Source organism: Mauremys reevesii, linkage group 1, assembly GCF_016161935.1.
Source record: "Mauremys reevesii isolate NIE-2019 linkage group 1, ASM1616193v1, whole genome shotgun sequence".
NCBI classification, from domain to species: domain Eukaryota; kingdom Metazoa; phylum Chordata; order Testudines; family Geoemydidae; genus Mauremys; species Mauremys reevesii.
This window is the reverse complement of record NC_052623.1, coordinates 307,232,744-307,248,853: the sequence shown is the minus strand read 5'-3', so window position 1 is coordinate 307,248,853 and position 16,110 is coordinate 307,232,744. Positions and strand designations below refer to the sequence as shown.

General features: G+C 41.5%; 1 long non-coding RNA gene across 1 annotated transcript in view; it reads right to left on the bottom strand.

Moving 5' to 3' along the window:
- Positions 1-525: 525 nt before the first annotated feature.
- LOC120386665 overlaps positions 526-16,110 on the bottom strand; it is a 67,685-nt gene continuing 52,100 nt past the window's right edge. Inside the window, exons 3-5 of the long non-coding RNA XR_005589842.1 lie at positions 8,923-8,992; positions 5,501-5,754; positions 526-570 (exon numbers count right to left, since the gene is read on the bottom strand). This is a non-coding gene — a long non-coding RNA (uncharacterized LOC120386665). The remainder of the gene's footprint in view (positions 571-5,500; positions 5,755-8,922; positions 8,993-16,110) is intronic.

The window sequence follows — 16,110 nt, the reverse complement described above, 5'->3', positions numbered from 1 at the left end:
CTAACTGCCAATAAATTGTATTACTAGTCCAAAGAAAATACTGGCTGTTGCGTATTTTTTGAGCTGTGATTGATTAAACATACTTGTCTAACATTAGATCATATTATTTGTCAGCCTGTAACTTTTGAGTTGGCAGCTACACCATTTAATTAGCAATTCTGCTGATAACCTCTGTTTTATATAGCAATCAATCTGTTTTTCCATACCAGCTGGCAGGGGAAAACAAGAAAATGATACTTCCATGGTGCCACAAGTCTGAAGTCAGAATAACTAGAGAAAAACACTCTGCAAAGTGCTTTGTTCTTTTTAAGGTTTTATTTTGTTAAATGTTTCATCACACCTGTTTCATTTCCTTTCACAAACTCACACTCTTCCTTTTTGAGGTAGCCGCTCTTTTTAGATGCTCCAGAATATTATAGGTGGGGCTGGTAGTGCTGACTTGTGTTTTATTAAGGTTGCCCAACACTTTCCCCTTGTAAGACCCTGTTTCCAGTTGTGTATAACTTTGCCAAACTTTAACTGTTTGGGCTGAAATTTTTGTGCTGAGTGTCTGCTCCAGGATGAATTGTTCTGGAAAATTAAAATAAAAGTCAAACAGGTTTAGCTGTTTCCAAGAGGGAGGCTAAGGATAAATACATTATTTTGCCCATATTAAAAAAAAATCTTGAGACTATCTCTTTGAATAGCTCTAGCACCTTCATGCTTTGGAGCAGAGGCTTGAAATTTGGCAGGGGCTGGCCTTTGTGTCAGAAATGTGCCTCTTCTATCCTGGTGAAAATCCACCCAAATGTGATCACATAATAAGCCTTTGAAAAATTGCAGTACACATGCTCACTAGAAACTTCTTATACTTTAGGAGTGAAAAGCATTGAGGATTCCATCCTCCTTGAGTATGCTCCTGCCTCTTACAGCTCCTAGTGCTGACAGACTGCCCATGCCCATCTCCACAGAGCAAGTGAGCAGTTCCATCCCCTCACAACTTCTACATGTGACCAGACTGTGCATGCATCATCCCCACAGAGCGACTGGCTGGGTAAGGAGATTGGAGTAGGGTTTGGGGGACTGGATTGTAACCCTGTGAGGGAAACAGGGGACTGGGAGCCAGCTGGCTTGTGGTTGGGGGGGCAGTGAGTTCAGATGAGGAGTGAGGTGGAGGGGAAGGGGATAGACTGTAGACTGGCAGACAAGCAGACTGAAACGAGGTCGGGGGCGGGAATGACAGTGAGGGGAGGGGTCACAAATCTAACCAGGAGCTGGAGTGTAACTGGGAATGGCTGGGCAGAGACTAGAACAGGGATTTAGGGAAGGAGGAAACTGGGGCAAAGAGGTGGAGAGGCAGTGTGGGGGTAAGGGGATACTGATATTGGATGAGGAACCAAGGAGGCAGATAAGGACTGAGATCTTGGGTGGACGGGAGACAGAGAGACTGGAGGAGAAACTAGGAGTGAGGAACCAGGATTGGCTGGGTAAAGAGACTGGGAGTGGGTGTGGGAAGGCCAGGGGAGAATGGGACTTGGACAGTGACCCTAGAGAGAAAAAATAGGAGTGTCTGGGCAAGAAGACTGGGACAGGAATGAGCAGCCTGAGGAGTGGAGACTGGAACTGAGTATGCAAGGAGAATGGAGTTGAGACAAAGAAAAAGGATTGGGATGGGGCAGTGGGAATAGGGAAGAAGGGGTTGAGCTTGAGGGACAATGAGTCTGTACACACTCTCCTCCAGAGCCTGTAATGGAACACAAATTCCTCTGCTGTCAGCAAATATTTGTGAAACCCATTAGCAAAGCATATATATCATCCACCTCTAGTGCTGCTCCACATAGAGGATGACAACCTACTACTGCTTTCAGTGCCTCCATTACCTCAACTAGCAGAAGTCTGTGTGTGGATCTAAAGCTGCCAACCTTGATGGGGAAACACGGGTGGTGTCAGTGGCATAGCCAGGTTCTAACATCAGGGGGGAGCGAACGCATAAAAAAAGGCACCACCTGCCACCATATCAAATTACTAGTTACATACTTTTAAGTTTGTTATACATATTTATTTTGTACTTAAAATAAAAACACAAGAATGATAGTTTTATAAGTATGTGTTATTTTGCATTTAAAATATAAAAAGGTTTACAATATTGTATATAAAATCAAAACATAATAACGTGTTATTTACTTATTTTATATTTCATACTGTAAACCTTTTTTATATTTTAAATGCAAAATAACACACATACTTATAAAACAATATCATTCTTGTGTGGCCCCTGGAAGCAGGCAGCACACAGGAGCAAGGGGGGGCACAGTCCCCTGCATGAGAGAGACAATCGGACAGAGATGGGCAGGGTCTGTTGGGGGTTCGCATGGGAGACTCTCCAATGCAGCACTAGCCATGCTGGCTCTGTGCATCATGAGCCCACTCGGGAAAAGGAGGCAGCAAGAGAGAGAGGCCGAGGAGGAGGTGCCCTTCCCCTGCCAGCTGGGTCTGTGAGTCCCTGATCTCACGGAGTCTCAGCGCTGCAGGCACCCAGCTGCAGTGCAAGCTAGAGGGGCTGATACAAAGAAGTCAGGACCAGTCAGAGCACTTCCCATGTCATCATGAAAACTCACTCCTGGAAAGCTGGGTGAGGTAATATGGGGGGGGGGGGTAATATATATGAAGGTGAGTGAGGTAAAATATTTTTTATTGGACCAGCTTCTGTTGGTGAGAGAGACAAGCTTTTGAGCTTTCACAGAACTCTTCTTCAGGAAGAAGAAAGGACTCCGTGAAAGCTCCAAAGCTTATCTCTCTCTCTCCCTCTCTCTCTCTCTCTCTCTCTCTCTCTCACCAACAAAAGTTGCTCCAATAAAAGATATTACCTCACTCTAATTTCCTGGGAACAACAGGGCTACACCAACACAGCATACAAAAATGCAAGATTCACATGAACAGCAGAGTGACCACCATCACACGTGGTGTCAATATGATGTTGCATGATGACATTTCCATTTTTTCAATTTGCTTTTCTAAAAATGTAGAAGATTACATACAAAAAGCTACATTAAAATAACCTTATTAAGGTTGCAAAGTGAATCCCTCAAAAGTTAGGAAATGACAGATTTAATGTTGTCTGTGCATCAGCTACCATGTGTGTTCACATTATGATACAGTCCTTAATTATATGTTTGCAGACCTTTTTTCCCCTGGGAACCCCTGCCTCATTCATTGACTAGGAACAATATGCTCTGGGCATGAATCATGGCTGTGTAGTAAGGCAAGTTGTATTTGATAGGACTCCTGCCCCTCGTGTGTAATATACTAATTAGTAGGAGAAGGACAGTTCTGTGATTTAAGGCACTGGACTAGGGGTCAGAATACTGGGTTTATTTCTTGGCTCTGCCTCACACTTCCTGTGTATTTTTGGGCAAATCACTTAATCTATATCTGCCTTAGCAATCACATCTGTAAAATGGGGATAGTAACACCTGATTTCATTCACTCTTTGCCTGTCATGTCTATTTAGTTTGTCTGTATTTGGAAGCTCTTTGAGAAGTTTCTGTCTCTTACAATGTATTTGTACAACACTTAGCACAGTCTCAGGCCTCTGGGAGCAATTATAACACACATTATAATAACAGTATGGATCTAGCCCAAGACTCCCTGAGGGAGTTTTTCCACTGACTTCAGTGGGATTTGGATCAGATTCTAAGAGTTCTTCACTGCAGCATATTCCTATAGTGTGTGTGAGAGGAACATAGGCCAACAGTTTCAAAAATAGCCTCCCCTTTGGGTGCTTACCTTGAGATATCTTGAAGGACTCTGATTTTTTTTCAGATATGCTGAGCACCCATATCTGCTCAGCATATCTGAAAAAAATGCTTTCACTGAAGTAACTCAGATACGTGGGCACACAGCAGCTGTCAAAAACAGGAATAAGGAATCTCAAGTTGGGCCCCCCAAATTTGGTCACTTTTGAACATTTTGACTGTAACATACAAATGTAAATGTGTTTTCAGTTTACTTAGAACAACAGCAACTGAAAGGTAATGAGAATAAAGACAAATATTTCTGATTTTTGTGACTGCGTGTTATAGTACTCTGTTATCAGTTTTCTTAGTTACTATAATAACATACTGAAACCTAATTAATGTAATGATAGATGTATTCAGATTGGCAGCAAATGGAGAGGGATTTTTTCCCTCCTATTATTTTTTCCTAACCTCCAACTGGCAACTATTTTTTACTAGTGGAAGGATGTGTGACATTCCTGCACCTCAATAAATCTCCACCTCAATAAATCTTGAATTTTAAAAAGTGGGTTTTTTTCAATCTAACCCCACGGAACCACATTCTAAGTGCAATAAACCACATCAGAGTGTGCGTTGCTAAGCTATTGGTTCACTTCCCGGGTGGTTTAAGGCACAAATCCAGTACACTCCAGGCGTGCACCAATACCATGCTAATGCACACCCTGCTGTGGCTTATTGCTATATTAATAAGTTTCAGGGAGTGTCTTTGTACAAGCGAAAACATCTTTTTGCCAATGCAGCTTTTTAGAAAGCTGAGTAATCTGTCCAAGTTCATGGGAAAAATGCCTTGTTCTACCTCCCAAATTTGAGGCTGGGATATCAGAATGAGGGCTAAAATCTTTTGCTGTGCAATAATGATTATTTCCCAACATCTGAAAAAAATTCATAAGAGCAGAACTCCAGCATCAGAACTGATTACCCTCTTTCATAAGCAGAGAATGGAACAAGAGAACTGTGAACAAGACAAAATTTGCTACACAAGTGGCCAGTGGATTTTAAGAACTCCTTGCATGATTTCAAATCATGCTTACAAAATCAGTGATATGATTTACATTGTAAATACACACACGCATACCCTCTTCACTTACAAGCCAACAGTTACTTTTGAGAAGCAGTATGCTTCATATGCAAATTCTGCACCATAGCAATGTTATTAAATTATTGAACAAAAAGATGGCATCATAATTCTGACACCTTTTCTTTTCTTTTCTTTTCTTTCTCTGACAGACTGTGAGTGAGATATATAACACTGTACTACATGTAACTGTATTTCTCTTTCATTTTCTAAAGAGTTTGCTGGCCTGGTTTTCTGTTGCATGACATCTTTATGAACCTCTGTTTATTTTATTGGTTTTTTGCTTAACTTCTTTCAATCCCATTTTACAAGTTGTTCTTTATACTTCAGGTACAAAGTTTGTTTTGGTAAGGAGCATAGCTGGAAAATTGCCACTAGATTTACTGGAAAAGCAGAGACAAAGGCGGCTTTGGGTCACAGAAGCAAAATTGTGTTGCACTACCACCATCGCCCTATGCTAAAATTGTTGGGCAGAGTTGTAATCTCAGCATGCGCTCTGAGTTACACATTGTAGCACAGTGTAACAGACTCTGTATATCCAGAATAGGGAGGAAATAGGATGATGAACTGCTGATTCATTGTAGTCTGCTGATGTAGCTAAATGTACTATCAACCTTAAAGAGACAAGACTTTTTTTTAAATCACTCACCAGAGAATAACACACACAAAACCACAGTGTTTTGAGATACGAGGTCAGTTTTTTAAATCCAGGACACACATTAAAAAGGCAATTTGTGCCAAGAAGGTATTTCATTGATATCTGCTAATGGGAGGGATGACTTTAATGGATGTGCCATGACTCCATTTTTAAAGTAAGGAGCCAGTTTAGAATGATGAGAGGGCACAAGTGCAGTGATGCCTCTGTTTCAAGGCAAGTTGAGAGGTGCAAAACACATCTGTAATCTAGAACAAAAAGAAACAGCACATTAACCCTGAGGTTAGAGAACAGGGGAATCCCTTACAAGTAAATAATGCTGTAGGTTTAGAAATCTGTGTCTATTTCTCAAGCATTGTTTTGTTATGATTTTATTGTAATAGAATCAATATACATTCTGACCAGGATCTCCTTTTAAATACTTTCTAGTATGTTTGTTTTTTTAAAAATGATTTATATTAAAAGATAAAGAACAAATATATAGAAAATAATACACTTGAGAGAAAGAGATAGACACGCAGTCACAGAGACACGCTGTGTGTCATTGACACAGCATTAAACTATTTCCTCTACTGCAGTCACAGCAGCACTGTAAGTCACAAGATGAAGAAATATTAGGTCATTTCTTGCCATTGATTTCTAATGCATTGCTCCCCACTGACTTCAGTGGGAGGTCTTCATTAAAATAGACAGGGCTATAGCTTGCCATCTCGCTTGCTGTTCATAGGAACAGTATATATTGCAACAGTATAACATGACTACAGCGTAAGCCACTAATAAGGAGACAGAGTAGTCTGGTAGTCAGGAAAAATTCCCTATTACTTCAGTTGAGTAATGACTGCAGAAGGATCAAACCTGTATCCATGAAGAGATAATGACACCACAATCAGGCAGTACTCTCATTGACTTAAATGACAGCAGGTGCGTGCTCCAAATCTTTATTGCATAAGGTTTTCTGTTGTAACTCTGTGTCTGTTGAATAATGTCTGTAACTGCTGTTGAATAATTGCCACACCCTCTGTGCTTTGTGCAGGGAGTTTTATGGGGGGGGGGGAGATGTGCAAAGGAGTAGAAGCACATGCCATACCAGTGCAAACATTAGGCTGCATTGTCAGGGCCACCCGGGGGGGGGGGGCAAGAGGGGCAATTTGCCCCAGGCCCCGAGCTCCACAGAGGCCCCCACGAGAGTTTTTCGGGGCCCCTGGAGCAGGGTCCCTCACTCGCTCCGGGGGCCCCGGAAAAGTCTTGCGGGGCCGGGCGCAGGAGCTTCTTCGCTCCGGGTCTTCGCCGGCGGGGGGTCCTTCCGCTCCGGGGCGGAAGGACCCCCCGCCGCAGAATTACCGCTGAAGACCGGGCTGCACTTCAGCGGCGGGTCCCGCTTCGGCGGTAATTCGGAAGCGGGGGGGGGGGTCCCCGCCGCGGGTCTTCGGGGCACTTCGGCGGCGGGTCCCAGAACGGAAGGGTCCCCCGCCACCGAAGACCCCGGGCCCCCGGAATCCTCTGGGCGGCCCTGTGCATTGTGCCTTTTGGGCACAACCCTGAGCAGAGGGTGGAGCTGCACCACTCCTGAGGGATCTTGTCCCAGGGAGAAATTGTCCTTTGTTCAGTTCCCCAGTGCATAGGGAGATTAGGAGGGCTACACCCCTTCCCTCTCCTTGGTCTGTAGGATGGTACAGCCTGCTCCCTGTCATGTACTTGGCTAATTCTCCACTTGCTGCACCTGGCCCAGGCCATGGCTACACTACAGGGACTATAGTGGCATAGCTATGACATCGTAGCAATGTCAGCATAAACAGGTAGTGCAGACACAGCATACAGTGACAGAAGGGGTTCTTCCATCATTGTCAGAACACCACCTCCACAAGCAACAGTAGCTAGGATAACAGAAGCATCCTTCTGTCGACCTAGCTGTATCGACACTGGTGACTGGGTGGGTGGAGGGGGGGCTTGGCTATGGCATTCAAGGCATGGATATTTCACACCCCCAAGCACTGTAACTATGGTGCCCTAAAGTTTTAAATGTAGTTCAGGCCCCAGTCATGGTCTGGGTCTCGATAAGATGGGTGGTGACCAGAGCTCCACCTTCTCTCTGCTCCCTTTGAGATAATATACATCCGTAGGGCATGCTGAGGAAACAGTCTCTGGATTGCCCTCGAGTGAAGGGACTCTGAATATACTCAGCCCTTAAACAGTGCAGGCAGCAAAAGTTCTTTGTTCTGTGCCTCATCTATACTCAAAGAAGTGAGGGGCCAATTTAACCCTGTGTGTTCCAAGTACCTCTGTGAAATTCTATTCTCAATATTTTAGAAACTAAGTCCAATGAAGTAAATGGCCAAATCCCCATGGACTTTAATGGTATCAGGAACAGGCCTCTAAAAGAGGTGCCCTTATTGATTTCCAAGACAAAATTAAGAGTATAAACTATATGTGATAGGTTTTCAGCTAAAACTAATATTTTCTTCACCTTCTGTCTGAATTGTTTAGAATGTGATAAAATTCCTTTTCTCTACTGTATTCAGACATTGAGAATGCTTGCAAAATATTTATCTTGGATAATCCATATATCCAATGCTGCTCTTTATCAATAGAACAATATTTATGGAGGTCAGGCTGCCAAGTTTGCCAGACAGTTGCCTGTGGTGTCCAAAAGAAAACACAGTTCATCACAGGACTGCGCTTTCAACTGTAGATTAAACTTGTCCTTGATGAACTAAAAGATACAAGTCAATAAAGGAAAATTATTGATAGCTGGAAAGGATGTATCCTTTGGGACGGACAATACTTAGTTCAGATCACTGATCTCTTAGATGCACAAAAAGTATATTTTACATCCCAGTGGCAACTTTTCTAGAAACAAAGTGAGTATAATGTTTCATATCATTTTGTTAGCGCTTCCAGGCAGAGTGTGTCTTTTTACTACGTGTTTGGACAGCACCTAGGACAAAAAATAACACACAGCCCTTATATAGTGCTTTTCATCAGTAGCTGGGATGAGGACCCAGGTCTTCTGCATCCCAGCCTAATGCGCTATCCACTAGGCTACACTGCCTTCCCACACAAAGGGACTCTGATCCCTATTGGGGGCTCTCCAGATACCACTGTAGTACATGTAATGAATCATAATAATTAAATAAAGTAGCAGTGGTAAGCCTAACCTATCTTACACACTTTTGGCTTATTATCGTTCAGCATGCATGCCCACCCTGCAGATAAGATAGACTAACTCTAATCTCCAGTTTACCCAACAGAATAGGAGTTGGAGGGGAAAATGTCACTGGTGAAAATGTAATAATTAATACCTGATTGGTAGTTCCAGAGCTGCTTGTCCTGTTCTATAGTTACAGATGCACCACAGAGTTATTATTGTTCTCCCCTTAAGCAGCACTGTTAACAATATTTCATTTAGTCTCACTTACCTAACCTTTTAATGATAGCTACCTGGCAGAATCACCGTCTTCTTCTGCAACTAAAGGGCAGAGGCCTTTTCTGAAAAAATAATCATTAGTAACAATAATGATACTTGGCACTTTCATCATGTCTTACATCTGAGGAACTTCAAGTGGTTTACAAACATTAGTCATTTTAATTAAGCTTTGCAACACCACTATGAGGAATATGAGCATTATTATGTTCATTATATGTGTGGGTAAACTGAGTTAGAAGGTTAATTAACTTGCTGAAGGCCACAGAGTGTTACAGTGGCAGAATTGGGGATTATACACAAGTCCCATGCCATTGTTTTGCTCCAGCCATTGGGCACATCACTTTCTTTTCTCAGCAAAAAAGAGTTAGAGCTTGCAAACTGTTCATAGTAATAACTAGTCAATGTAGGATCAGTTATTTGTTTATTGCTGAAATGAAGTTGAGGAACTCAATAATAAGACAGATTCTTACATGATCTTTAACTCAGACTGTGCATATGGTAGGTATTGTATTGAGACAGTAGTATTTGCACAGAAGTCTCAGAATATTGAACTGGCAAAGTCAAAATGTAGAGTTATGGATTGAAAACAGACTGCCAGACAGTACAAAACCAAACAGTTACATTCTGCTAATAGTGCTGATCTCTACGGGGAACCTGGTAGGGGTATGATAGCTCCTCTGGTAAAGATTGTGCAAATTGTTGCAAGACCCATACTAGTCCAACTTTCAGCTTGACTGTACTCATTTGGAGCATGGCGTATACAGGAAAAGGTGATTGATTTGACATTTTGAAAATGACACAAAGCCTTAAAATCATAAGGTTCTAGGGACCAAGAAAACCTAGAAATATTTTATAATTTGTCTTGATCCATCAGACAAAGATACTTTCTTCTTCATTCCTCTCTCTCTCCAGAGTGCTGCTTACATCAACATTACAGCCTTGACAGAAGCTCTTAACTCTGCTTCAGAGTCTCCTGGGATAGAGACTGGCATCAGTGAATTTAAACTGGCATTTTATGCTGATGGTATATTAATATGTATTACCTACCAGGGATTTCAGGCTTTTTTAGTTTGGATGATTATTAACTGTGGCAAATTTTCTGGTTTTAAAATGAACTATAATAAATTTGAAGCCTTGTCTCTGCATGAACCTGATAACATACTCCGCCTAAAGAATTTCCTATTTAAGCTGGTATAATAAGGTCTCTCAAGCTGGAGTTTATGTATCATCTTTTAAAAAATAAAAATCCTTAGAGTAAATTGCAGGTGAATATAAGATAGTTTCCTGTCCCTTTATCTAGTATAAAACATAACTAGGAACCAGACCGTGCTTACCCTAACCATATGAGCATCCCTTAGAAGTCAATGGCAGATTTTGCATTTATCAAGGTGTGGAGGATTTAGCCCTAAATTACACATTATTGCTCTGATTTTTCTAAGGTACTCAGCATGCACAACTCCCAGTTGACCTCAGTGAGAGTTGTGGGCGCTCAGCAGCTCTGTAAATCAGGTTATGTTCTTGAAAACACTCAAATTAACCATGAAATAATGAAGCCAGCAGCAGAAATATTAACCTCCTGATACCATGTATCAAAACATGATGATCCGGCTGCTCTACATGTGAATCCTTAGCACAGGTGCATTTAGTCATTAGAAATTGTTGTTACATCAGAGAAAGTCAGTGTTCCATGTGCTTGATCTACTGACTAAATCAGAGGAACAAACACATATTTTTGTATTTTAATCCATTTAGATGCCATGATGACAGGCATCTTAGAAATACCATAAATTATAGGCAGATTAAAATGCTTTCACTTGTCCATATGTGGGCTATTAATAGTTCATCAGATAGGCTAGATGTCTTTAAATCTCAGAAAACACAGGAAAACTTGTTTTGGATAAAGTAAGAGACAACTTGAGTTTCTCATCAAATTGAAGTCACACTGAAACTTTTTGGGTCCATAAAAGTTCGCTTCATTTTTTTTTCTCGTTTCAGGCAAATCAGCCCTTTCTTTATCACCCAGGACCAGAGCCATTAAAATAGGATGTGAAAAAAACTGATGATTCCGCACTCATATTCCCTCTGGAACAGTGGTGGGCAACCTGCGGCGTGCTGGCTGCACACAGCCCATCAGGGTAATCTGCTGGCGGGTTGTGAGACAGTGATTATATTGACCGTCTGCAGGCACAGCCGCCCGCAGCTCCCAGTGGCCGCGGTTCGCCATTCCCAGCCAATGGTTGCCCACCACTGCTCTAGAAGCAGGACAAACTGAAATTTTGTGTGAGTGTTCTCTCAGAAGACTTTCAGCTTGATTTTTACTCCCTAAAATATAAAATATAAAAATAAAATATAAACATCTGAACTTTCAGCCATTTATCTGAAACATTTAGCAGAAACATAGTTAGTATTAAGACTGTTAAGCCTTTATTTCTTGCCCATAGAAAGATGGTTTCCTCCACTGACCTGAACACTGAAGGTCATCTGTGCACATGGGTCTCCTCTCTCCCACATGAAAGCCAACCCCACAGCACCATCCCACACTCATATCTGGCTCTACATGGGTCTAGGGTATGAGGAGAGAGGATAGGAATCCCAATTCTTGCCCACCTACTGTCTCCACAGAAAAGGTCACTGTTTTCTTACTGGTTATAGATAAGGTAATATTAACTGTTACCTTATCACACAGGAGGTTATGAGTCCTGCCGGTGGTGGTAGAGCAAGGAGGTCTATGTTAAGTAGCAGAGGATCATGCATACATACTGAGAAAAATTACAGCTGGGAAGAGGTTCCACTTGTATTTACTGAATCTGGTGACAGCGAAATTGATGGAAATAGTATTTTAAATATTTTTAAAAATATGTTGTTATATGATAGGTTATGTTTTTACCTTATATGGTGATGATTCCTAAATCCTAATTAAATAAATAAAACTGTAGGCAGAAAAAATGTTTGAAATGAGCTGAGTTTTACACCTAGTATTAGAAAGCGCAGCTATTTTTGGAGTCTTATAAACATTGACTCTGATAAGTAATTTGTGAAAACTGAAAACTTCAATAAGCTATGGCTTAGAGGAAAAAAATGAAGAAAGGCAGGTAAAACAGATGAGGAGCAGGAAAAAATGACAAAAACCAAACATATAATATTCCCTGGTTGGAATAGCCTCTCCCCTTGCTTAAAACAGTTATATATCTATGATGTTTTTTCTGTGTTACTATCATAAATTGTCTATACACACTGTTTCATGGTTTTCCTTGCTCTCTCTGCATGCAGATACAAAGACAATTAGATCATTTAAAACACATTAATTTCATAACTGTCTAATGGAAGAAGTGCCAGCATTTCTGAGTTCTTTTCTTGCTAGAATATAAAACTTACAGTAAATATGGAAATACAGGCTTCTTTGCCCCCTCCCCCATCCACTGAATAGTGCATTATTGGAGTTAACACAGGCTTGGTCTCAAAGGGACTGACCTTGGGGTCATTAAATGTTTGGAGTGTGTAGCTTACATTTCATATGAGGAATATTGATAGAGTGGAGTGTGCTGCCTGATCATTTTGTGTTTAATCTCTCTCTGAAAAATATACAGAGATTAAGAAGAGAGGCTGAACTAGATATTCCAAAACCTGGATTTGCAAAGGATTAATGTGACAATCAAAGCAATACCACATTCTGATGTCTTCCTCCCAGGATCCATAGGAACCTTGAGATACCTATTTTGTCATGCCTCTTCTTTTTTCTACCCTTTTCCTGTTTCCAAACTTCTACGGACGGAAAATTGCATCACATGACTCTGGCCAAAAGGTACAGAGCTGACTGGTTACCAGAATACAGATGGACTACAGGCACCTGCAATCACCTGTCATTATCCAGCACTGCCCTCTGAACTCGCTTGGAAAGCTGGGAAGAGAGTTGTTGAAGAAGGAGAGAAACAATGGCAAAATGAGACTTCTATGCATGTAGTCTCATACACTTATAACTATACTTTAATTTCTCTTTTAAAATGGTTTCTTTCAGTTTTTAGTCATATTTTTTCTCTAAATGTTTTTTTTTCTGCCAGCATCTTGTTAAACTGCATAATGTAATCATAATTCTCTTCACACGTTCCTCAGGCTGCTCGCCTGGCTTAGACTCTGGCCAACCACATTTGGTGGCAATGGCATTTAAATTTAATTTCAAAGGCTTTAATCCAAGGATTTAAGTAAAAGGACTGAAAATCCTATCACACACTTTCCCCTTTTTATTTCTTCATATTTCACTTGAGATCTCTCATTTATGCTTTTGAACACATTTCACTTCTTTTTTCTTTATTGATGGATGGGCAAACATGGGTCTTTTTATTATGTTAATGTTACAGGTAATGATGGTTTTCTACACCCTGTACCATTTTGCATTGGCTAGTGCAATATGAAAGATATGCAACAAAAAGGCACTATTACAATCTCAACCATTATCAGATTGAGGATATTCCTGTTTAGCAGTTGAATTCTTGCCTCCCTATCACTCAGTGGTTTGTCTTTGATTTTGCTAAGGGTATGCAAGGTGACAGTTTTTCTTTTTTGGATTTTCAAGCAAATTAAGTGCTTGTAAAGACAGCCTTAGAGACTGAAGCCTTGTGTTATTCACTGAAACAGGGCAATGCCTGCCAATGGGCCTCATCCCTGTTCTGGATGGAACATCTTTAGTGGTGGGAAGGTAATTCATTTTTACATCAGTCCTTGGTGTGTCATCTGAAATTTGCAACAACGGTTCCATTTAATGCCAGTCATTGTGGTGGTTTTATAATGTGGATACCAGTGCACAAGGAAGTAGACTGAGACTGCCAATACATTTCACATATTATCACATACTCATTCCACCAGATAGACCAGTGAAGGCACTACTGACCCAGAGCTAAGTTCTAAGTGGTGACCTGGAGATGAAAGATTCCAAATTCCATTACTAATCCTTCAGCTATCCACTTTCCCATCTTTGAGAATAATGCATGAAAGGGAGACGAGCACTGCCTAGTTTAACATTGGTTTTTAACAAATGACATGCCAGATTATGGGTCATACCAAAGCTGCACTCCGGCAGCTCAGGCATATGTGTGTGTAAAGTCAGATTGAAGCCACTTTCATGAGTTCTGCTTTCTTGTATCCAGTGTACTTTCTGAGCTCAACTTAGAGCAGTTTCAGTTAGAGTTTTGCTTATACCCCAAAGCATGAGATTTTATATCCCTGAATTTGTTTGTATCTCCTCTAATGTCACTGTGGATGATCTCATTAGCCATATAATTCATCCTTTTTTGGGACCCTGCTAACCTCTTGTCATCAAAGACATCATGTGGCAATGAGTTCCAGAGGTAACTAGATTTTCAAAGTGAAAACCCAGGTAGCGCAAGGGAGGGATTTGGTGAGAGATTAGGGAAGTTGGCAGAGAAGCAGGAAGAAAAGGGTACCCCTCTTCCACTAACCTCACCCTTTTAAAATGCAAAAAGTTCACACTTTGCTTTAAAGGGCAGGGTGGAAGAACATAGTATTTACCCCTCTTCAACTTCTTTCCTGTTTTTTCCTAGCTGCAAATTTTTCTGCAGCTCCATGTGTAACATTTTATGTAAATGATTTAATAACTTTAATTGCATGTTTGCATATACATTTCAGTTTACGGTCAATATATCCTATCCCAAGCAATGGTGAGGGCTGACTATGGAGCTGCACACAGCTTGATACTGGTGGCAGTGTGTACGGGAGGAATGGAGGGGGTGTTTAGTGGGCCTGGGGTAGTTGATTGGGTGTTGGAGAGGGTTGGGATTGTTAGGGTATCTGAGGTGCTTGGAGTAGGTGGGAGGCCTGGGGTATCTGGGTACTATGTAGTGGGTAGCTGGGTGCTGTCAGGATATGACTGGGGCAGGTGGTCAGGTTGTGAGGTTTTTGGTGCTGTTGGGATTGGATAGGAGCTGTGATGTCTGGCAGTGCTGGAACAGGTGGATGGGTGGTGTTTGTCTGGGGATCTGAAACTAGCCAGGGGAGGCTGGGGCCAGTACTGAGTCCCCTCACTTTCTGTCCCTGCCAGCTAGCCTGCTACCCACTGCTGCTGCTGCTGCCAGATCCTCTTGCTACATCTCTTCCTGGCTGCTCCTTCCCTGCTCTGGTCCAGAAGGGGGCGCAGCAATGGGAAAGGCAGACAGGCTGCATGAAGACAGCTGAGTTACAATCCAGCCTGGCTATAGGAATGCATTTACAGGGCTAACAAATGTGTGAGTCATGTGAAACTTCCTTTCTCAAAAGGCTGCTGTTGTCTGGAAGAGTCTCTTGCTTGCACTGATGAATGGAAATACTTGTTCAGTCTTCAGAAAGCAATTGGGAGGCTTTAGACTATATTTCTACCAGCCCATTTTAGGGATGCTGTCTTAAGCTCTTAAAGTGCTGCAATGATAGACTGTGGTTCAGAAAAATTGCTTGCTAAGATTAAAATATGGATGAGAAAAAGATACCTTCTGAGGTGCTTCTCAATAACAACATGGCCAAACATAATATTTATAATATTTGCTCTGAAATCTTATGAAATGCTGTCCTCTAACATTCCTGGCGATAAATTTTAATAGCACCCCCAAGTCCCATTGACTGTAGTGTAGTTATCCCAGTTACATTTCTGTAGGTGGCAGAAGAATCTGGCCCAAAAATTGTTCAGATGCACTATGAGGTGAAATAATTATGGATTACAATAAAAGAAAATACATGATTTATTCCCGAGTTTGGGAGTTGAAACTCCATGGGTGAAATCTTGGCCCCATTTAAGGCAATAGGAGTTTTCCCACTGAGTTCAGTGGAAACAGGATTTCATAAGAACATAAGAATAGCCATACTGGTCCATCAGACCAATGGTCCATCTAGCCAGTATGGTTCAATTCCTTCCAACAGTGACAGGTGCTAAATGCTTCAGAGGGAAAGAACAGAACAGGGCAATTTATCAAGTGATCCATCCTGTCATCCAGTCCCAGCTTCTGGCAGTCAGAGTTTGAGGGAGACCTAGAGCATGAAGTTGTGTCCCTGAACATCTTGGCAAATAGCCATTGATGGACCTATCCTCCATGAACTTATCTAATTCTTTTTTGAACCCATTATATTTTTGGCCTTCACAACATCCCAGACAATGAGTTCCACAGATTGACTGTGTGTTGTGTGGAAGAACTACTTCCTT